At 48.2% G+C, this 22,570-nt stretch overlaps 1 non-coding gene across 1 annotated transcript; it reads right to left on the reverse strand.

The window, feature by feature from the left end:
* Positions 1–22,095: 22,095 nt before the first annotated feature.
* Positions 22,096–22,243, reverse strand: LOC119825863. The gene has a single exon (XR_005287320.1). It is a non-coding gene; the product is annotated as a U12 minor spliceosomal RNA (small nuclear RNA).
* Between the last annotated feature and the right edge of the window lie 327 nt (positions 22,244–22,570).

Consider the following 22,570-nt stretch of genomic DNA (forward strand, 5'->3'; position numbering starts at 1 on the left):
TGCCTTTAATCCCAGCACTCGGGAGGCAGAGGCAGGCGGATCTCTGAGTTCGAGGCCAGCCTGGTCTACAAGAGCTAGTTCCAGGACAGGCTCTAGAAACTACAAGGAAACCCTGTCTCGAAAAACCAAAAAAAGAAAAAAAAAAAAGAAACCCTGTCTCAAACACATATATATGTATGTATATATACACATACATACATACACATATATACAATATACATACACATATACATTCATATTGCATGTGCTGTATGAAAGGCATGGCCATATGCATCTTGTCTTTTCTAAGATGACCCCCTTCCCCAACCCTTGGCTAGGAATGCAGACAATCACTACCTGGATTGTTGAGGGATCTGAAGCCCCGAGAGATAGTGACTTGCTTACAGCCTAGGAAATAGTCCGTTGTAGAGCCTAAACAAATCCTGGGTCTTAGGCTCCCTTTATGGTGCTCCTTCCTATTCATGCCTTGCCTCCTTCTCAGGCAAAAAAAATAAGTAAATAAAAATAAATACAAACACACACACACACACACACACACACACACACACACACACACACACTCTTTGAGGATACTGAAAGCAAGAGGTGAGAGAAAGAGCCCTGAGCTGCTGGTAGAGGAAGAGCCAACTAGAATGGCATGTTTTAATTGATCTCTGTGCCAACAGCTGCCAGCTCCCAGGGCATACAGCTGCTATTTCTGAGTCAGCAAGGAAGAGTGAGGCTCCAGCCACAGTGCAGGTCCCCCCTCCCCCCCAAGAGACCATGCAAAACAAAAGCTTTCTTCTCCTTTAATTGGCCAAGCAGTTGGAAGCCCGGAGCCCTGGGGATACTACCCAAGGTCACTTAGAGACTTTCACCTGAGCTTTTCTTGGAAGTCCCAAGAGACCCTGCCCTGCTGAGGAAGCTGGGTTTGCTCTGACGGTGTAGCAGGAAGCTTTAGAAGCGTGGTGCAGTTTGTGAAGGATTTGACAATGCCAGCGTTGCTTAGCGGTTATTCAAGTGACCAGGGCATCGCCCTGGAATAACCCTGGAGAGAGAGGACGCTTCTAATTGGCAGAAAGAACCCCTCACTGCAGGCTTCTGTGTTTGGAAGATCCTTTCCACCGACAGTGTGAAGGATGCTAAGCTTGAGGGTCATCTTGCCATGCCAATTCAAATGAGGTTTGCTGGCCTTTTCATAAAGATGTCTCAGACCTAACAGAACTATCAAATTCCTCCCTCTCGCCCTTAACACATGACTCCCCAGCCTTTCCAACTTCAATACATGTCTTTTCTGTCTACTCTGAAACAAGCAGTTTTGGCTTAAGTCATCTAGACTGAGTCCACTCTTCCTCCTGTGTCCAGAGCCAGCAAACCAGCAGCATCCAACCATCACCTGATAGCTGATATCCCATGATATCTGAATCCCTCTCCTCTACTTCAAGACACCAGCATCTACCCTAAATGACCCGGGTAAGTCTGTCTACAACTATCATGCCCTATGGCCATTTCCCTATTATCACAAGGCCCTTCACCATCTGGAGAGCCTTTCCTTCCTGCCACTGTGAGCTGTTCTAGTCGCCTTAGGGTTTCTGTTGCTCTGAGGGAAACACAGTGACCAAAAAGCAAGCTGGGGAGGAAAGAGTTTATTTGATTTAGACTTGGGATGAACTTTCTGTTCATCCCTGAAGGAAGTCAGAACAAGGCAGGATCCCAGAGACAGGAGCTGACGCAGAGGCCATGGAGGGGTGCTGCTTACTGGCTTGCTCCCCATGGCTTGCTCAACCTGCTTTCTTGTAGAATCCAGAACTACCGGCCCAGGGATGACACCACCCACCATGGACTGGGCCTGCCCCCATTAATTACTAATTGAGAAAATAGAGTTGGAGCTCACAGAGGCATTTCCTCATCTGAAGCTCCTTCTTCTTTGACAACTCTTGCTTGTGTCAAGTTGACACAACCAGTCAGTCCACCAGCCCTATTTAATTCCTTTAGTACACTTACCCAGAATTTGCCATTTTCTTCTCTGTTCATTCATGTTGACTGTCATACCTCCACAGAACATGTGAGTTCTGTGTGGGCAGGCCATGTCTGGTCTGTGCATTTCTCAGGCCTCTTGTGGTGAAGTACCTGAGAACTAGGTGGCTCCCAACCACAAAGATTTATTCTCTTACAGTGTTTGAATGATGTAGGTGGGTCTTCTATCTATCTGTTGCTTTCATAGGTTAGTTAATAAAGAAAACTGCTTGGCCTGATAGGTCAGAACATAGGTAGGCGGGGAAGACAGAACAGAATGCTGGGAGGAAGAAGGCAGTGAGGCAGACACCATGATGCTTCAACCCGAGATGGATGTAGGCTAGAATCTTTCCTGATAAGCCACCATCTCGTGGTGCTACACAGATTATTAGAAATGGGTTAAGCAAGATGTGAGAATTAGCCAGTAAGAGGCTGAAACTAATGGGCCAGGCAGTGTTTAATGAATACAGTTTCCGTATAATTATTTTGGGTTAAGCTAGCCGGTGGCCGGGAGCCCGGCAGCGGGAAATGGCCCGCAGCTCCTTCTACATTTGAAGCTTGAGGTCAGACATCAGAGTGGCTGCAGAATCTGTTGTCTCTGAAAACCTCCAGAGATTTCACCTCTCAAAGTAGCCCGAGGCCTTGCTTTTTCACATGGCAGTCTTCCCCTGTGTCTACACACACACACAGTCTCTCCCTCCCTCCCTCCTCCCCTTCTCCACTCACCCCACCTCTTTCTGTGTATTCATCTCTCCAGACCAGGTCTCCATGCATGCTAGGCAAGTACTTTTCCATTGAGTTACATCTCTTTTCTTCTTGTGTATGGTCCTGGGGATTGAACTTAGGACCTCAGGCATACTAGACAAATGCTTTACTACTGAGCTGCATCCCCAGCCTCCTTCTCATTAGGAAAGCCAAGCATGCAATAATAGAGGCCACCCTATTCCAGTGTGACCTCATTTTAACTTCATTTCATTGGCAAAGACCCTACTTCCTACCAAGGAAGAAAATCAAAATGAAGTCGCATTGGTTCAGGGCATCTAACCATGGATACAAGATGCCATTCTTGACTCAGGTTTAGGATGCAACCTCATGAGAGCTGCCCTTTGAACTGGACTCATTTGCTATTTCCCTAAAGACTGCTCTCTAACCTTCTCCCAGGACCAAGACTACATTCAATTCCTTTCTTAAAAGGCAGTTCAAATATAGCCACTGTCAATCAGAATCCCTGAATGATGTAACTACCAACCATTGTGCAATTCTAGGGGGCTTTTAAAATTCCTGCTGAAGAATTTAGAGATTTTAGAATTTATTCTTCTCCAGTTTCATACATACACATGCGCTGTTGTCACACTCCCTCTCGTTACCCCCTCCCCCCCTCGTCCCCCTTCTACCAAATGCTGCCTTCTGCCCAGCAGGGCTCCCTCCTGGTTTTGTGTTCTTTGCTTTTCTGGACCCCATTATGTTCAATGAGGGTTGCTTCCCTGCACGTGGGTGGGGGGGATATTTACTTGAGCAAGGGCAAATTATCAGTGTCTACAGCACTGAACAGGACTTCCTCTCTTCCAGCTACCACTAACTACTCGTAGTTCTTCAGGTAGAAACGGGGCCTAATGAGCGCTTTCCCCCCACTCATGACGAAACGCTGAGGAGCCTGGTCTTGGTATGAGGCACTTTCCACATCTAGTATTGTAAACCTGGCCGAAAGTCCATGGTTATGAAGTTCACAGGCCCTGGGGAGGGGGAGGGGGAGGGATGTTCTGCCAGACTGCCTTCTGAATATTCGTGTCCATACCCATACTGCTCCCAGCCTTCATCAGAAGCTTCTACTATCTGTGGCGGTAGGGGGGAGGGGGGGTTTTAAAGCAGAGACATCTGTGGTCAAGATGGTGAGAATAAGTGACAGTTGAGCGCTCGGCTCTAAACGGGACATCTGTACCACACCTTTCAAAACTCAGGGAACACTGGAGAAGAACGGAAGAGCGTAATCAGAGCTGGAGGAAGAGAAAGGTACTGTCTTCCAGACCGGACATCAGTGTCGCACCTGTGAGCCCACAGCTGAAGAAACCAAAACCAAACCCCCAAAAATAGATAGGTCATTTCCAAGTGGCTTTTTTGTATAGTGGGGACAGGTAGACAGAAAATAGAAAAATGGGTTGATTGGCAAGTGGCTCTTTAGCAACCTGTGGAAGGACTGAGGCAGGAGAATTTAATCCCACAGCAGTTCCACTTGGCATGTTCAGGAAACTTGAGCACAGTGTCCCCCATCTTGGTTTCTCAGGTCTGATAGAAAGCTTGATTTGAACATCATCCGTTTTGAGCTCTAGCCTGCTCTGTTGCTGTGGTACAGGAGACAGTCCAAAGCAACCTCCTCCTGCCATTTTTACTAAACAGCGTTACCGTAATCTAGCCAGAGCTTGAGGGCTGTAGGAATGAGACTGGGTCCACAGGGCAATCCCATTCACAAAGCTGAGGTAGTACTTCCTCAGGAGACCGGAGGCTGGAGGACTATGAATTCAAAGCCAGGCTGGGCTTCACAGCAAGATTTGCTTCGAACACACACGCTCACGCACACGTACAAGCGCGCATGCCACGAGGAACAACAATTTTGAACGATCCCTTTAGAAGAGGACACCCGAGCTGGACTGTGGCTTCTTCCTTAAGGGCCGGCCTTCAGGGATGGGGCTAAGCAACAAATGGCTCCTGAGCAAAGCGGGAGTATCCTTATCACCAGCAGATCTAGGGCTTAGGGGGTCCTGGAGCTCAGATGTAAGGCGGATGTAAGCTCTCTGGCTGGGATCCGGGAGGGCTTCCTGGGGAGAGGCTACACTTTTGACCTAGGTCGCAAAGTTCACAAGTGGAAATGCTTTCTGGAAGGAGGCGCCAGCTTGGGAGGGGCCAGCTTGGGAGGGGAGGTCAAAGAAACGGCAGGGTGGGGTTCCAAGAAAGGTAGCCGGGAGGCGCATGCTCAAAAGGGAACCTGGGAAGACAGCCCTTTCTTGGTAAGGGAGCTCGAATGGGAAGACTTTGGTTACATAGGCTGTGATTCTACCTTCTGCTCAGGTACCAGGTCTCCAGTGGCGGCCTCCTGGGCCTCTGGGCCTGCTTCCTCATCAATAATAACGGGTTTCTCTGAAGATGCTGCCATAATTTGAATATCCCCCAAATCATGTTGATCAGAGAAGGCCTAAGATAAGACACTGCAGTAGCCAGTGATCCCTGTACCATCTTGGAACTCTGTAGACTCCCCATCACAAGAAGACTCTTAACAGATGTGGCCTCCGGCTTCCCAGTCTCCAAGACTGTAGGAAAGAAAGTAGCTTTATAAATTATTTAAGAAAAATAAGCAAGGTCTTCTGTTCTCTGTATCAAGAAGACTTGCTCTTTTCTGTTTTGCTTAGGGATGGGGATTAAACCCAGAGCATTGCACACGCCCAGCAAAGCAAGTCTTCTACTGCCTGAGCCGGAGCAGATCTTAAGAATGGTTTTAAAATGTTTAAAAGCCACTGATCACCTCAATAAACGATTCCTTGCCCTCTCCAAGCATGTCTTTGTGCTGCAAACACATGAGGTTTGTTATTCAGATGAAGCATGACTCTTAGGATCTACCGGGTTGTGGTGAATTGCCTAAGGTGGATCAAGTCTTTTGGCCAGTGTCCAGGGGAAGAGTCCTATTTCTTTCCTGCCTTAGCAGAGAGCGCCTGCTGTGATCTGAACAAGTCCTGGGAGCCAAGTCAGCAGACCAGACTGCACAGAAGCAGCAGATACCACCTAGAAATACATACAAGGGCTCCTGGGAATCTCCAGACTGGCCTATTGTTGGGAACTGTGAACCCCCAGATCCTGAACAACTTGTTTTCCCCTGCTCGAAGTATCTACAGCTGCTCTGAGCACCAGACCCTCAGGAGTTCCTGATGGAAGGGGAGTGGTTTCTGGTGCGTTTGGCTGGGGCGTGGCTATCCCTATAAAAGCTGCCCCTGAGCACAATAAAGGGGGCATTCTTGGGGCACTCTGGCTTCAAGGATGACTCCTGTCTTTCTCTGTCTGGAGTCTTTGTGTGTTTCAATTTCCAGCCCCTTGCCCGGCTCGCGAACTGTATGGTAGCACATAGAGCTCAGACGGGCGTTGTACACTACAGCCTATTCTGTAAGAACTAGTAGAAAAGCCATGAACTTGGGAGAGAAGGCACCTCAATTTTATGTCTCTATTCCCAATAGCAAATGAGCTCTAGATAACCCTTTGGGGTTTTGGGGGTTTTGTTTGTTTGTTTGTTTGTTTGTTTGTTTCGAGACAGGGTGTCTCTGTAGCTTTTTTTTGGAGCCTGTCCTGGAACTAGCTCTTGTAGACCAGGCTGGTCTCAAACTCACAGAGACTGACCCGCCTCTGCCTCTGGAGTGCTGGGATTAAAGGCATGCGCCACTGCTGCCCAGCCCCTTTCAGTTCTTTGTGTTGTTTATTTTTAAAAAACGACGGGAAGAGAGAGTCTCACCACACAGCAGGGCTCACATGGGCGGTTTATTGGAAGAGGAGAGAAAAGGGGCAGAAAAGGGAATAGAGAAGGGGGCAGGAGGCAGAGAGAGGGGGCAGAGACTGGTCCTTGGGGACGAGAGTAGTGGAAGAGAGACAGGAGGTGGGCAAAGCCTGCCTTTTATAAGGGAACTCGGGATGTACACATCCCTTGGTGGGAAGCTGAGCTATGCTCGTGATGGGAGCAATAACACAGTTAGGAACTCTGACCAAAAAGATAGGGCAAGAGTCAGAGTAGATACCTCGGCCACTCTGAACGGTCTCTTAGTGGCTGCAGCTGTGGACATACCCTGTCAGGACCCTAAGGGCAGGCCAGTGTAGATGCCTTAATACTAACACTCCTGTCAGGACCCTAAGAGCAGCCAGTATAGATACCTAAATACTAACACTCCTGTCAGGACCCTAAGAGCAGCCAGTATAGATACCTAAATACTAACACTTGTACCTTAGTGTCCCTGCTTCTCCACTAAGGGAAATAATACATTAATATTGCTCCACTGCTTCAGTCATTTTGGAGGCTAGGGTGGGGATACTTGGGTAAGAGGGATGTTTATTTGGCTTTTGTTACAAACTAGAGTCTCTTAGGAAGAGAGAAGCTCAGCTGAGGAGTTGCCTCCGCATATTGGCCTCTGGGCATGTCTCGGGGGAATTTGCTTGATTGAGGATTGATGTCAGAGGGCCCAGCTCACTGAACAGTGCCATCCCTGGTCAGGTGGTCCTGGGTTGTATAAGAAAATAAGCTGAGAAAGCTACAGGGAAGGAAGCCAGTAAGCAGTTCCTGCCTACAGGTTCCTGCTTTGATCACCATTGACTTTAACCTGTGACTCTGAGACGACCCCAGCAATGTCCTTCCCATCTGTCCTTGTGCAAAGCTCTCTGTGAGCCTGTCCTGGTCACTTCATTCCAAACCTTATTCTAATATGGAACGCTCAGGTCCTCATCTCCTCTAAGAGGCCAGCTAGCGTGTGTACAAAGACCTGTGGGCACGCATGTGGAGGCTGTGAAGCAAAACCTGATTCTCCACAGCTGTAGTTCTGACCTTGGCAAGTCTCCGTCTCCATCCTTCCTTTCCTCCTCCCAGGAACATCATCTATTAAGCTCTTCCATGGGCGACCAAGGCTCCACGCTCTGGTGGGCCTGAGACCACGGCTGCCTGAGTTCCCTGTGCTACGCTTCTCAAATGTGCCTAACTTCCCAACAAGATCATACAACCCGTGGGGTGCGAGCAAGCAGTGGATCCAGCAGCAGCTTTGAGACAGAAGACGCAGTGTCTAGATGTTGGAGAAGGTCACATCACAGTTAGGGCTTTGAGGCTGAGAAGAGGACCACACCCCACTCTGAGCCCTAACCATACTTAAAGTGAAGGGCAGTGGCAATGGATTCCCAAGGCTGGCAGAATGTGGAGTTGGACCTAAGACAACAAAAAGTGTTTAGATGGGCTCAGTTCCCTTAATATTTCCCATATCCCTCTCCAACTCCATAGGTTTGAGGTGAGGCTATTGCCACCACCATATAAAATCTACAGGTGAGCTCTGTTGCCTTGGGGACTCATTAAGATCACCGCTGCTATTTCTCACAAACAGCCCAGATCCTGCATCTAATCTTTCTCTGCCTCTGACAGTGTCTGAGCTTGAGCAGGCCCCCTCTGGTCTCTCTTGGCCTGTCTCTCAGGCCCTGCCTTGTTGATTTTTTCAAGAATCTGTCCACCTTGCTGGATGGTCTGTTAAGTTCCATCCTGTGTGTGTCCTATGGGAACTTACCCTTGAGTCTCCTTGGCTCTACTCTCTGGGAGTGGAGGTGGTGTCTTTTTCCTGAGTCTTATTCAGTCATAATAAGTGTGCACCCTGCCATAGCCTCTTAGCAATGATGTAAACCAAATACCTTCTTGGCTTTTCTGATGCTGTTCATCTAGACCAGTGAGCCACCTAGATGCTGCCCCAGAATAGATGATGCTTTGGAGTCTGATGGTGTCAGTAATATTTTCTGGACAATAGGTCCTGACTCCCTGAGAGCACTGACCAGAGACAGCAACACCGAGAGAGACAGTGGCCAGCACTCTATGGTAAGGCTATAGAGTGAGGTCCACATAGTCACAGTAATGACCTTAGCATGTCCCCTTTCCCCCATACCCCTTTTCCCACCTTTCTCAAATATCTATTGAACATCCTCCTTGGGCCATGTTCTCTGCTAAGCCTTGGAGTTCAGAAATAGTCATTGGGCTGAAAGATTGTTCTGTTAAAACACTTACCCTGCAAGTATAAGACCCTGAGTTTGGCTCCAAGAAGCCGTGGGAAAGCCAGTTAGCCACAGCAGTCCACCTGCCATTTGAGCCTTGGAAGGAGGACATGGGGGATCAACAGGGCAAGCCACATGGGCCAGCTCTTGTTCTATTGAGAGACCCTGCTTTAGCGAACAAGATGGGAGAGCAGATGATTTCCAACATCAGCCTTGGCCCTCCACGTTATATGCACACACGTGTGCCCACACACATAAACATGAAACTAGAGGAGGGAAGAAGGCCAGTCCTCTCTGCCTTCCAGTTTGATGGGGAAGCAGAAGTGCTGGCATTTTTCTGCCTGGCTTCTGCTTCCTTATCTGTAAAATAAGGGCATTCTAGTCCTAATACTGTGGCTGCCTCTATTCAAATGCCACCCCGGGTCCTCTCAGCGTCTTAGGCCATCTGTCCCCACTGGTTTGGCACTGGAGAGGCCACAGTCACCAGGTGACCTGCAGGGAAGAGTGGGTAATAAGTGATGACTTGGATTGCACTGAGGCCAGTCAGCACTGTGGCTGCAAGGGCTTTGCTCCCCCTGTTCCAAATTTCCATTCCTTCAGCTCCCTTGGCCGGCAAACCACCCTGAAATTGCCGGTTTATTTCCAGCATGTCCAAGCGGGCCAAGAGGACCAGATGGAAGACAGAGTGCGCTTTCATTTGCACCGAGCCGGTGTGGGACTCAAGCTCCTCCAATGATTGGTGTAGGCAGTCGGCGGGACCATCCAGTGTCTTCCTTCACCGGACATTAGGACTGGGGACACATGACTATGTGAGGACAGCTGTCAGGCTAAGTCTGCTGCGCGGATTCCCGAGGACCTTGCATTAGGAGACGCTAGTTTGACACACCGGCTGGTGGCAAATCTCAGATATTACTTGAGAATTCCCCACCACACCACACACACTGCTTTCTGTCTTCCTCCTTCCCTCCCTCCTTCTCTCTGTCCCTCCCCCTCTCCCTCCCTCCCTTTCTTCCTTCCTTGTTGCAAGGAATGGAATCTTCTAGCATGTCAGGCAAGGGCTCTACCACTGATCTATACCCCATCCCTCCCCCCCATTTTAAAATAATTAGCTGCAGACCTTAGGGTTTGCTTTCATTTTTCTCTACTCACACGGTTCCCACCCCAGTCATCCTTTGTTTATCCGGTTGAAACCCAGCGAAGGACAAAGATACCTGCTCTATTGGACATATCCAAGGTGTCTTCCTAATGTGGTCTAGGGCTTTTGGCCTGAGCAAGAACCAGCGACTTTCAGTGCTTACTTGAGCCATCCCAATTCTCTCCACTCCACTGTAATACACCTGTCGTGGTCAAGTTTTTTTTTTCTCCGCTTTAATTCTTTTTTTAATGTTTGGCTCTTTCCTCTACTACCACTTTTTGCTTTCTTTCAATATTTGGCTTTCAAGGTTCTTGCCTTACATGTGCAAACTCTGCAGTTGGTCTTGGCCAGTCTAAGCTCCCACGAGCCAGTATTTCTAGTTCCCTGGCCAGCAAAGGCACTTTCCAGATCCAGAGGTTGCCAGAATCCTCACAGAATTGTCCAGCTGGAGCACTGCAAGCCACAGAGGCAGGAGCATGACTGATAGCCCCGGAGAAGGCTGTGGAACCACTGGGGTTCTCTGATGGAAACCAGATCTAGAGATTCCCTTCATCAAATGTCACTGCTTCCCATGCCCCACCTCCTCCAGGGAGCTGCCAGGCAAGAGATAGCCCATGGAAGTAGGCAGGTTGGAATTGTCTTTACCCTGTCAACTGGCTAAATATTTTCAGTTCCCCCACCCCAAGAGGCCACAGGGCGATCTCTGATAGTTGGATGCCCATGAGAACAACTGGTTTCAGGCTGCTTGTTTGGCTGCTTTCAGCTTTGAAAGCGGCTTTCATCTTAGCAACAATAGCTGTAGGACAGCTCCGGCTGTGCATCCCGCAGTTCCCTCCCGTGACTGCTGGTTGGAGACTGAGACCCTGGGTGGTACCTTGAGACTCATGGAAATGCTCCATGAGGCGTGGTTGCTCGGAGGGCTGCTTGCACTGAAAGCCAGTGCCTGCCTGGAAGGCAGGAGGGATGGTTTAGGAGTGATGGACCCCAGGCCATGACAGAAGATGGGATGAGGCCCACAGAGACATTGTGTCATTTTAGAGGTGATCTTAAAAAGTGCCAAATGCAGACCAAACTGCCAGGAGGGATGCTGTTCCCTCATCTGGTGGCTTTGCAAATTTGTTCCTTTTACCATTTTCCTAAAAGAAACCTCTTCTGTTTACTTAGCTGAGATACAGCCAAGTTTCCTTTAAAAAAAAAGGCTACATTACATCGTTATTGAATTATCAAGCTTCCTCAACATCAACATCATCATTATCAAAATACAGTCCAGGTGTTCAGCTGAGCGGATCCTTACGTGAAGCAATTTAAATGAATAAACACATTTCCTCTTCATCTTTGGGAAATCGGCCAAGCAGCAAACCCAGAACTGCTGTGGCTGAGGTATGAAAGGCTAGGCGAACACACATGTGCGTGAAGTCTGGCATACAGCAGCGGGAATAATAAAAGGGAGGTGCCTGAGCCACACTCACTCCTGAGTGCATTTGATGGTGCTGATGTTGAGAACTTGGGGCCTGTGGGATGAGAAGAGCAGTCTCAGGGACTGCAGAGAGATGACTCAGTCAGTAAAGTGCTTGCTGGCTAAGGATGGAAACCTGAGTTCGGTCCCCAGCATCCACATAAAAAGCAAAGTGTGATGGTGCACACTCTAAGTTTCAGATCTGCGCAAGTAGAGAAAAAGCTTCCTGGGCCTTATCAGTGTCTTGCCAGCCTAATCAATGACCCAAGTCTGAGCGAAAGGCTCTGTCTCAAAAACAATGTGGGAGGCTCCTGAGGAATGACCTGAGGTTGACATCTGACTGGCACTCACACACACACACACACACACACACACACACACACTCACACAGTGATTTCAGTTCATACTTTTGGTGTCTCAGCCCAGGAGCCTTTGAGTGCAGAGACTGGTGTCTATTCATTTTAAATCTGCACTGTCTATCAGAGGGTCTGGCAGGTAGGCAGGAGTTGGATTATAATAACCACTGTTTTTTGTTGTTCTCATCTCTGCTGTGGAGGTCCCTGGCATCACCCCGGACTACCCAGCATGTGAGACTGTCATAATGAGACTTAATAAGCACACAGACATCTTCAACTTGTGGCAAGTGTACCACATCATTCTCCTGGAACTTTTCTTCCTCAGAATTCTATAAGATGGAATAGTGACTAAGGAACATTTTTTTTCCAAGAGATGATAATTGCTAGTACAATGAAATATGTATTTTGAAAAAAACCAAAATGAAGTATTCTAGTCCGTTAAATACATGTACAGGGTAGAGTGGGTTTTTATAGCCCTGCATATTAGTTATTTTTCCTTTGCTGTGATAAAACACCATAACTGAAAGCAACTTATAAAAGAAAACATTTAACTGAGTTTATGGTTCTAGAAAATTAGAGCCCACAATGGCAGAGTGAAGAGGTGGCAGGAATGAGAGCTCACATCTTGATCCACAAGAAGGAGGCAGAGAGCACACTAAGAATGGCATGGAATTTTGAAACCTCAAAGCCCATCCCCCAGTGACCCCCCCCAACAAGGCCACACCTACTAATCCTTCCCAAACAGTTCCACCAACTGGAAATAAACATTCAAATGAGTCTTTTTGGGGCACTCTTGTTCAAAATACCACATCCACAATCCCTACTTCATCCTTCTGTCTTTTTCTAACAAATCAAAGCTAGGCCAACTCAACAGGGAAGGAAAGAAAATGTCAATAAACAAGAGCCTCACAGAGAGGCTGCTGGCCTTATAAGCTAGCTTTTATGACATCCTATGTCTGCCCACCCCAAACAACCTTCAGCCAGTTTAAAGCAGAGTATGAGGCAGCCAAATGCTTCATCTATCTTGAAGGCCATAAACTTGAGCACAACCTAGGAATGGGAGCAATGTTGTGAGAATAGCTGGGGGCAGGTATTGGACATGTGGAAGGAACAGAGGGAGAAAGGGTCAAATTGGAAGGAACTTCAGGCCTTGACTCATATAATCAAAGCTGAAGAAGGCCCAGGGATTCCTCTATTGGAATAGAAGGGCCAGTCACAACCCCAGCTGTCAGTGCTTTGGTTGTCTTAAGAATACAAGTCAAATTGTCTTAAACTGGCATTGGGGAAGCGTCTTAGTGAACAAGAGTGTTTGCTGTGCCAGCATGGAGATCCGAGTTCAGACCCCAGCACCCACACAAAAAGCTGGGTGTGACTAGGGCACAACTTTAACTCCAAAGCGGGGGAGGGCAGAGACATGAGGATGGGTCAGCCAGTCTAGCAGATGGATGGATGGATGGATGGATGGATAGATGGATGAATAGATGGATGGATGAGAGGATGGATGGGTGGGTGGGTGGATGAATGGGTGGGTGAGTGGGTGAGTGAGTGAGTGGATAGATGGGTCGGTGAGTGGATGGGTAGGTGGATGGATGGGTGGATGGATGGGTGGATGAGTGGGTGGGTGGGTGGACGGATAGACAGTGAATACAAGGTTCAGTGAGAGACCCCATCTCAAAGGACTAAAACAGAGTCATGGAGTGGGATACCCAACCTCCACATGTATGCCCATGAGCATACACTACACACATACATACACCAAAAACTGTTGTGAGCATCTTTCTGGTCTCTGTGGGGTGTGGGTATGTTCAGACAAAAAGCAGGTGTTACAACAGAAACCACTCCCCTACCTGCTCTTCAGGGGCCATTCTGGGGCTGCTTTACAAAATAGAAGAAATCGCATAGCCACCAGCGATTGGTCCCCCAATTCCTCTGCTCTCCCGAGTCTGATGAGGGCTAGTGAGTAACAAAGACCAACCAGGGACAGTGGTGCAGGGGTGAGACCACCCCGCTGGGGTAGGGAGGGGCCGTTGCTCCTTCCTGCTTCCCCTTGAGGAAGCGGGGACTCCTCATGCTGCATAGCAGCCTACCTCTCACAGTGCGACCAGACCAGGTCCTGCAGCCCCAGACACAGTCTGTGCTCTGCCCGTGGCAGCTCTTCCTGCACCTTTCATGGGATGCCTCTGGCAGAGTCTAGACTAGATTTCACCGGTAGGAAACCTCCCACACAGTGTAGCGCTAGAACATCAGGATCCCAGGTTCACCTCTCCCTATCAAGCAGCCTTGCCCCATCACAGAGCCTATCTCTCAATCTGTACAAGGGCGACAAAGAAAGTGCTTTCCCAATAGGTACCACGAACACGAGATGTCTCAGCACAGCAAAGGACATGTTACAGAACCAATCTCGGCCACTACTGCTGTTACTATCCCAACATGAGTGTAGGCTTACCGCCTCTCTGAGGAGGCTCCATCTGCTCAGATTTGGAAGCCCAGGTTGACCTACCAAAGTGAAGTAAATTTCAGAGATTTTTTTTTTACTTTAACATAGTTAATGCCCCCATCAGATTTGGGGCCAGGGGCTAATTAGGCTGTAGCACCTGCCACAGCCCCTTTCCTGAAGCTGCTGCAAAGGAAGTGACAAGAAGTACCTCCCTGCTCCCCACAAGAGTCTATATATGTGAATCTGGAACTTTCTGACAGATTCCCCCTAGTGCCCAGATTCTGGGATAATAGCCGGAATGCTAATTCTCATTTTCCCCAAGGTTGTTTATACCCACAGTCTACCAGATTCTAAGACATCCAAAAGCTACCAAGGGCTGTCACATCCTCCACCTGTACACTGGATGTGTCCCACCTCTCTCATTCCCCCACCTCCTCTCAGTCACACTTGACAAGGTTCCTTCCTCTTATCCTGGCGATGCAAGAGCCCCTCCCTCTTCCCTGCCACCTGGGAAGCAACGCCCCATTAAGTTAGTAATTCACATGACAGAGGCTGGAGATCAATGAAGGACGGTTTCCTGTGTCATGTTTGTGCCTCCACAGAAGCGGGCTCACCCTGCAAGAGAGGCTATGAACTGCTCATCAGCCTCACAGCACAGGGGTTTCCCTTTTCTCTACTACCTATAAGAAGGTACCACCCCTTTGCCGTTTGGGCCTGAGCTCTCCCCAGCGTCCCCACATGCTGTCTATCTCTGACATCTCTCTTTTCTTGGTATTAATATTTTTCTCAGTCAATCTGGTATCTCAAAGAACAATCCTCCTCAGTGTCTGGCCCCGCTGCCCCCTGAACCCTAAACCTTTCAGGCTCCAAGACAATAGCTTGTCACTTTGTTCCCTCTAAATCTGAGGGAACTTTGGTGAAGCAAGTGTCTTTACCCTCTGAACCATCTTTGCTAACCTGAGCTATTCCTTCTCTTTGTTTTCCCTTTTTTCATTTTTTTGTGTGTGGGGTGTGTGTGGCATGTGTACTTGTGTGGTATATATGTGTGCATGGTGTGTGTAGTGTGCATGTGTGTGTGTGAATGGGTGAGCCCGTTTCTGTGGGTGCTTGTGCATGTGGAGGCACAAGTGTGACATAGGAAACCATCCTCCATTGATCCCCAGCCTTTGTTATGTGAATTAATGGGATGTTCAAGTGTTGGGACAAGCCTTGACAAAAACACCTCTTGCCAGGTTGAGGGCACGGGGATCAGAAAAATAAGTAAAGAGTATGAAGATGCTAATAAAATAATAAAACAGGAACTGTAGGGTAGTACCGGGAGCTCCAGTGAATACTGAAAAACGCCCGCTTAATTTCCCATACACTTTTATACCACAATACAAAAGGGGAAGAAGGCAACAAAAGACTTCTTTAACATGATACAAAGGACAACTGAACAATTAATTGCTTCAATGCTTTGAGACATCAAGTCTCATTAGCGTTCTGTTGTTTAGGTAGTGAAGCCGCCCTAGACTAAGCAGCCACTCCCCAGGTAACCTGCTATTACAAAAGAAGGAGCAGAAGTATGTTTGCATTATCCTGATCACCTGTCAGGGTGGAGTGGATCTACCTGGATGGGCCATCTTAATGTCAAAAGGACCAACTGAGTCAGGGTGTGTAGCCCTGACTATTGTCATCAATTTTGAGCAACCTCCATCAGACAAGGTAGAAATAGGCTCACATTTTTGGGCCTCCACATTCAAGCCAAAGTTTAAAAAAAGACTACATTGTCTAGCAGAGGGATCCAAAGTTAAAACTCATAATCTCTCTCACAAAACCGACTTAACCAAATGTCCTCTTTAGATCAGGAAGATGGCACCTCCTTTCCATTTCCAACCAAATTATCATTTGAGGCTGGTTCACACTAGGCTCTTATGCCATGTTGAACTTCACTGACCCCCAGACAACAAGCCTCCACCGATGGGCAGGCTGGGCTCCACAAGCTCTCGGTCCGGCCCATAGAACAAACTTATCACACCTGCCTGCAGCAAGTAGTCAGGGGTGACTAGAGGACCCAGAAGCTCTGAGCCACACCAGTCCACACCTTCCTCTCTAGCACACTAACAATCTGAAGAGCTCAGGGGTGTTATTAAATGAGAGTCCCTCCAGGGGGGAAGCATAAGGAGTCAGCATTGAGAGTTCCTCGACTTCCACCACTTGGCTACCCAAGGGACAAACCTCCATCATCTTAGATGCTTGTTTTCCCTCATTCTCAAATTCTGCTCATCACTGAGTACTGCCAATTTTGCTTCCTAAATATGTTTTGAATCTGCTTTATTGGGTCCATTATATAACTGTTAGCTGTTAGTTCAAGAAAGTATTGTTATCTCTCACTTGGGCTCCTCATTAGCCCCCCTCTACCTGCAAGTTTCCACTCTGCCTTTCAATGTTGGTATTGACAGTTAAAACCTGCCATGTGGGCCCAGCACTCTGTCAGTGCAGCCCATGCCTTTCTACCTAGCCTTGAACACGTGGCATGATTCCCCTGAAACTTGTCTAGGAAACGATAGCCACTCTGCCTTCCTTGACTTCTTGGGGGAAATGGCTTCGTTCCACCTCAGAATCACATACTGTTGCATCTCCTCAGAATCCATCTTTCCTCCCTCCCTCCCTCCCTCCCTCCCTCCCTTCTTCCCTCCCTCCCTCCTTCCCTCTCTCTCCCACTTCTTCTTGCTCATATTTCATGTTTTAACCTAAACGTCAACTTTCCGTCAGGTCCCCCTACTAAAGTGTTCAAGAATTTTTTACATCTTCCTTTATCGTATGGGTTAGTGAGTAATGAGGCAGCTGGATTGTTCTGCCCCACACTCCAGCTTCCATCCCTTGGCACCTGGCACACTAAATGGAACACAGTAGTGATGTCTGGTAAATAATTTGTCAGTTGAATGAGGGAGAAAAGCGGTCTGAGAATAAAAAGTACTTTCAGTGGATAGTTTAAACCCAAATGCCCCTTTTCTGGAAAAGTCGAATGGACTGAGGAAGTATGGGCTGGAGTGTCGGTGTGTGAGGGGAGGAGGGGTACAGAGAGAAAGGGGTGGGTCTGGGACCAATGGCAGAGCTAATAGATCCTCTGGCTGTGTATGGAAAACACAAGATAGCTTTCGGATGAATAAGTAGGCGGAACATAGAGAGGGCATATCTCAGAGGGGACACAGATTCAATTGGGAATAGCAGAATTTATTAATAGCAAAATACCAAAATTTGCCAATATTTCCCTGGGGATGCAGATTCTCTCAGGGTGTTTTATCTCTATGAGTAGATAGTTATCACATTGTGAGGTCCACCGCTTTAGTTTTGGGGACTCTCCGTGACGTGGAGGTGTCCAGAACTGTCTCTACGTGTTCTCCAAGCCTCGCTTTCTAACCATTCGTCCTAACACCACCCAGTTCTCTCCAATAAGTTCCTTCCTTCTCTGCTTAAGTCAGCCAGAATTGGTTTCTGCTGTGTATAGCCAAAGACTGGCTTAATATTGGAGTCAGCAGACTCCACATGACCAAGAAGGTGAGTATCAGGCATGTGAGTACCAGGTGTAGGGGTGCTGGGCATGCAAATACCCAAGAGTGGCCCAGACCGCTCTGGAATCCTGGACATTAAAGTATCCTTTGAAATATGAAGGGAAGATGACAGTTTTGGAACTGGAGCCTGCAAGCAAATACGTGTGGGTGGCGGCCCCACTAGATAAACCATCCTTTTGTTGGGATATGTCATTGTCATAGGTCACCTGATTCATCCCAACTGAGGGCCTGGGAAATAGCTGTCATGTGGAGGCCCCAGAACCGCAGCTGGTTCATGGCCTTGTGCCTCCTGGTACTTGTTGTACTTTTCCTAAAGAATTTGTACCCTGGTCATCTGTTTGAGAGTTTTCCCACATCCAGCAGTGCACACTAAGACATAAAGCATGAGAGGAAATCGCGGGAGTCAGAGTGCGCCTGCCATGCTTCCCGATGCCTCAGAGAGGACATCAGAGCAGGAAAGACAGTCAGGCCATCGTGTCTCCTGTCTTGTGGTCTCAGTCATCAATGGGCCACAGAGAAAAACCTCACAGCGTGGCTCCCACGGTGTCTCAACCCTTAGAGCTGATCCCCAGGCCTGTGGTGAAGAGCCAGGTTTGTGCGTATTTCCAGGTGAGCCTTATATGGCTTGTTCATCCTTCATCACTTCCCACTGAAGAGGAAACTGAGACTTCAAAAGAAATCTTCTTCTGACCAAAGACTCCCGTGCCCTGCTCCACCCCAGCAGAGAAGCAGTTGCCTGGCCAGACACTAATTCAGGCTTCTTGGACTCCTGCTTTTCTTGAATGTCTGGGGTTGCTGGGAGCACAAAGAATATTTTTTCCCAAGCCATAATGTGACCTTTTGTATCTGTGATGGTTGATTTTTATTGTTGTTGTTAACTTGACACAAACTAGAGTCCTCTGGAAAGAGGGAACCTCAGTTGAAATTGCCTCAAACAGAACAGCTTGCGGGCATTTTAGTTAATGATTGATGTGGGAGGGCCCAGCCCACTAGGGACAGTATCGTCTCTTGGCAGTTGGTCCCGGGTGACAGAAGAAAGCAGACTGAGCTAGGTATAGTGGAGTGTGCCGTTATTCCAGCACTCAGGAGACAGAGGCAGGTCTCTGTGAGTTTGACACCAGCCTGGGCTACAGAAGGACTTCCAGGACAGTCAGAGCTATATAGTAAGATCCTGTCTTGAAGAAAGAAAGAAAGAAAGAAAGAAAGGAAGGAAGGAAGGAAGGAAGGAAGAAAGAAAGAAAGAAAGAAAGAAAGAAAGAAAGAAAGAAAGAAAGAAAGAAAGAAAGGAAAGGAAAGGAAAGAAAAGAAAGCAGGCTGATCCCATTCAGTTTCTGCCTCCAGGCTCCTTTTGGTCCTGCCCTTGCTTCCTTCCATGATGGATTGTGATGTGGAAGGAAGCAAATAAGCCCTTTTCTTCCCAGGGTGCTTTTGGTCATGGTGTTCATTGCATCAACACGAAACACACTAGACCAGTGGCTGAACAGGTCATCCCTTTCCCTGGTTGTGAGAGGACAGCTTGTCACCGGGACTCCAAGGACCAAGGATGGCTATGTCACTCTTGGCTGGGCCACAGAGGCTGCTGTGGCCTCAGCTGGGTATCGGAAAACAAGACCATTCTGTTCAAATCATGTACTGACACCTGGCCCAAGCCCCTTCATCTCTTTGAGCATGTTCTCCCGTCTGTAAAGAGGGGAGGGGAATTCCATGGTAGGTGAGCTGTGTTGAAGGAGCAGGTGCAGGAGTTGGCAGCCGGGGCTTGTCACTCTTGCAAGTTCCTTACCAATTTCTCATGGGCGTCAGGGCAAGAGAGGCCTGCAAAGGCCTGAAATGGTCCCAACTCCAGGAGGCAGGAGAGCTCTGAGGACTGACTTAACCCTAGCTGGGGCTGTTTCAAGGGAGATGCCTCCCCTTGTGATTTCCCATCTCCCTCCCTCAGCTGCAGACAGAGGAGAGAAGATGTGTCTGACCTGGGAATTGGAATCAAGGTGGTTTAAATCTATTGATGAGTTTTTAGTTTTTAGGAGACTCACAAAAATTCTGATACAGAAGTTTCTTTATTGTACAGGACTGTTTTGGCTATCCTGGGCTTGGGAGTACAGTCTTGTACATCTGCTTGGGAAATTAGTATGGTGGTTTCTCAGAAAATAGTGAATCAATCTACCTCAAGACCCAGCAATACCACTCTTGGGCATACACCCAAAGGATGCTCCTTCACACCACAGGGACATTTGTTCAACTATTTTCATAGCAGCATTATTCATAATAGCCAGAACCTGGAAACAACCTAGATGCACCTCAACTGAAGAATGGATAAAGAAAATGTGGCACATTTACACAATGGAGTACTACTCAGCAGTAAAAAAACAGTGACATCTTGAAATTTTAGGCAAATGGACAGAACTAGAAAAAGCCATCCTGAGTGACGTAACCCAGACCTACAAAGACAAATATAATATGTACTCATTCATAAGTAGAAAATAGACATAAAATAAAGAAAACCAGCCTACAGACCATAATCTCAGAGAACCTAGGGAACAAAGAGGACCCTAAGAGAGACATTCATAGGTCTACCTAGGCAGGGGAAAAAAAGGACAAGATCTCCTGAGTAAATTGGGGGGGGGCAGGTGAGAGGTGGAAGGAAAGAGGGGTGGGGGGAAAGGGTGGGAGGGAAATGTATAGCACATTTAAAACAATTTAAAAAATAGAAAAAAAGAATTCTGACATAGTTGTGAAGTTGTCTAAGCCAATGGTTTCTAAACAGCTCCTCCCCACTCCTTCCCCTCCTCTTCCTCCCCTTCCTCCCCTCATTCTTTTTAAAGTGGAACCCTTTCTTGCACAAGACCTCAGTATAAGTGAATTTCTTTTTTTTTCTTTCTCATGGTTTATTTTTTTTTATATTTAAAAATTTCCATCTCCTTCCCTCCTCCTCCCCCTTCCCGCCCCTCCTTCTCCCCCTTCCCTCCCCTTCCCTCCACCCATACCTCCCCTCCCTCCCTCTCAAGGCCAAGGAGCCATCAGGGTTCCCCACTCTATGCTAAGTCCAAGGTCCTCCCAACTCCCCCCAGGTCCAGGAAGGTGATCGACCAAGCTGAGAAGGCTCCCACAGAGCCCGTCCATGCAGAAGAATCAGAGCCCAGCGCCAATGTCCTTTGCTTCTCAGTCACCCCCAGCTGTTGGCCACATTCAGAGAGATGGGTTTGGTCGCATGATCCATCAGTCCCATTCCAACTGGAGTTGGTGATCTCCCTTTAGTTCTGTCCCACCGTCTCCATGAGTGAACGCACCCCTCACGTTCCTGACTTTCTCCCTCATGTTCTCGCTCCTTCTGCTCCTCATCAGGACCTTGGGAGCTCAGTCCAGTGCTCCAATGTGGGGCTCAGTCACCTTCCCCATCTGTCGCCAGCTGGAGGTTCCCTCACAGTCCTGACTTTCTTTCTCATGTTCTCTCTCCTTCTGCTCCTCAGTATAAGTGAATTTCTTACCAAGTACTTGGGATCAGTCACAGAAGAGTCACTGATTGATTGTGTGCACAGGCAACCAAGGCTCAAAGAAGAGACCGTCAGACCGTGACCACAGTCACACAGTAAATCAGTGGCTGAGACAAATGGAAAACATACTTCAAAGGAGGGCGCGTGTGCGTGCGTGCGTGCGTGCGTGCGTGCATGCGTGTGTGTGTGTGTGTGTATGTGTGTGTGTGTGTGTGTGTACACACAAAACCCTCTGCCTCAGAGACGGGGAGGTTACTTCATGTAGAGTTCATTTACGCTCCCTAAGGACAGGCTCCCTCCCTGTGGGGCACAGATAGGAAATGGGGACTGCTTGTGGCATTGTTGAATCTCAGCAGGCTTCTCTGAAATGAGATGTCATGAGGTGTCAATGAGATGACAGGGTGTTTTCTAGGCATGAACCCATAGCTGAAGAGCAGAGTGCGTGAAATTGAAGCTCTGGGAGCTCCTCCTGGCTGGCTGGGCCTGAGGCTTCCACCATGGCTGCTCAGAGCACCCCACCGGCAGCCAGATGGTGACAGCAGCCAAAGGAGAGGCTGTCTATCCTCACAGAGGGCTGCAAGTGGCTCCTGACCCATGCACACAGGCACTTGCGTGACCTCTAAACTCAAAAGAGACACTTGGACGCTCCAGTGAGCTCCTGCCAGGTCCCTGACCGCTCTCACAGCATACACAAGAGGGCAAAGGGCCGGGATGCGGCCAAGACTTTATCTCTCCTTCCATTACTATGCTGGCTAACCCCCACCCCCGACACACACACACACACACACACACACACACACACACACACACACGTGGATGAACAAGGTTTATTTGGAAGACAACCCCTGACAAAACAGGCAGTGTTGTCGTGAACAGTTTGTCAACTTTCTGACTCTTTAGAATGTAGGGGGTTGGGCAGACCACCACACCTGGGCATCCCACAAAGTAGGCAGATCACCTTGGGGGGCAACCTTTACCTGCTCAAAATTTCTTCTCATATTAGCAGTGAGGATTCGGGTGTCACCCGGATCGTTATTTTCCTTACTCATAATACTTGCTAGTTTTCTATCAATGTGACACAAGCTAAAACCATCTGAGAGGAGGGAGCATCAGTTAAGAAAATGCCTCCATAGCAGAGACAGGATCTCTGTGAGTTCGAGACCAGTCTGGTCTACAGAGTGAGTTCCAGGACAGCCTCCAAAGGTACAGAGAAACCCTGTCTCAAACCTCACCCCTTCCCCCCCCCCAAAAAAAAAAGAAAAAGAGAAGAAAAGAAAGAAAGAAATGCCTTGATAGAATGGGGCTGTAGGCAAGCCTGTAGGGCATTTCCTTATTAGTGATTGATGTGGGAGAGCCCAGACTATTGTGAGTTGGGCCATCTAGGTTG

Source organism: Arvicola amphibius, chromosome 10 (genome assembly GCF_903992535.2).
Source record: "Arvicola amphibius chromosome 10, mArvAmp1.2, whole genome shotgun sequence".
NCBI classification, from domain to species: Eukaryota; Metazoa; Chordata; class Mammalia; order Rodentia; family Cricetidae; genus Arvicola; species Arvicola amphibius.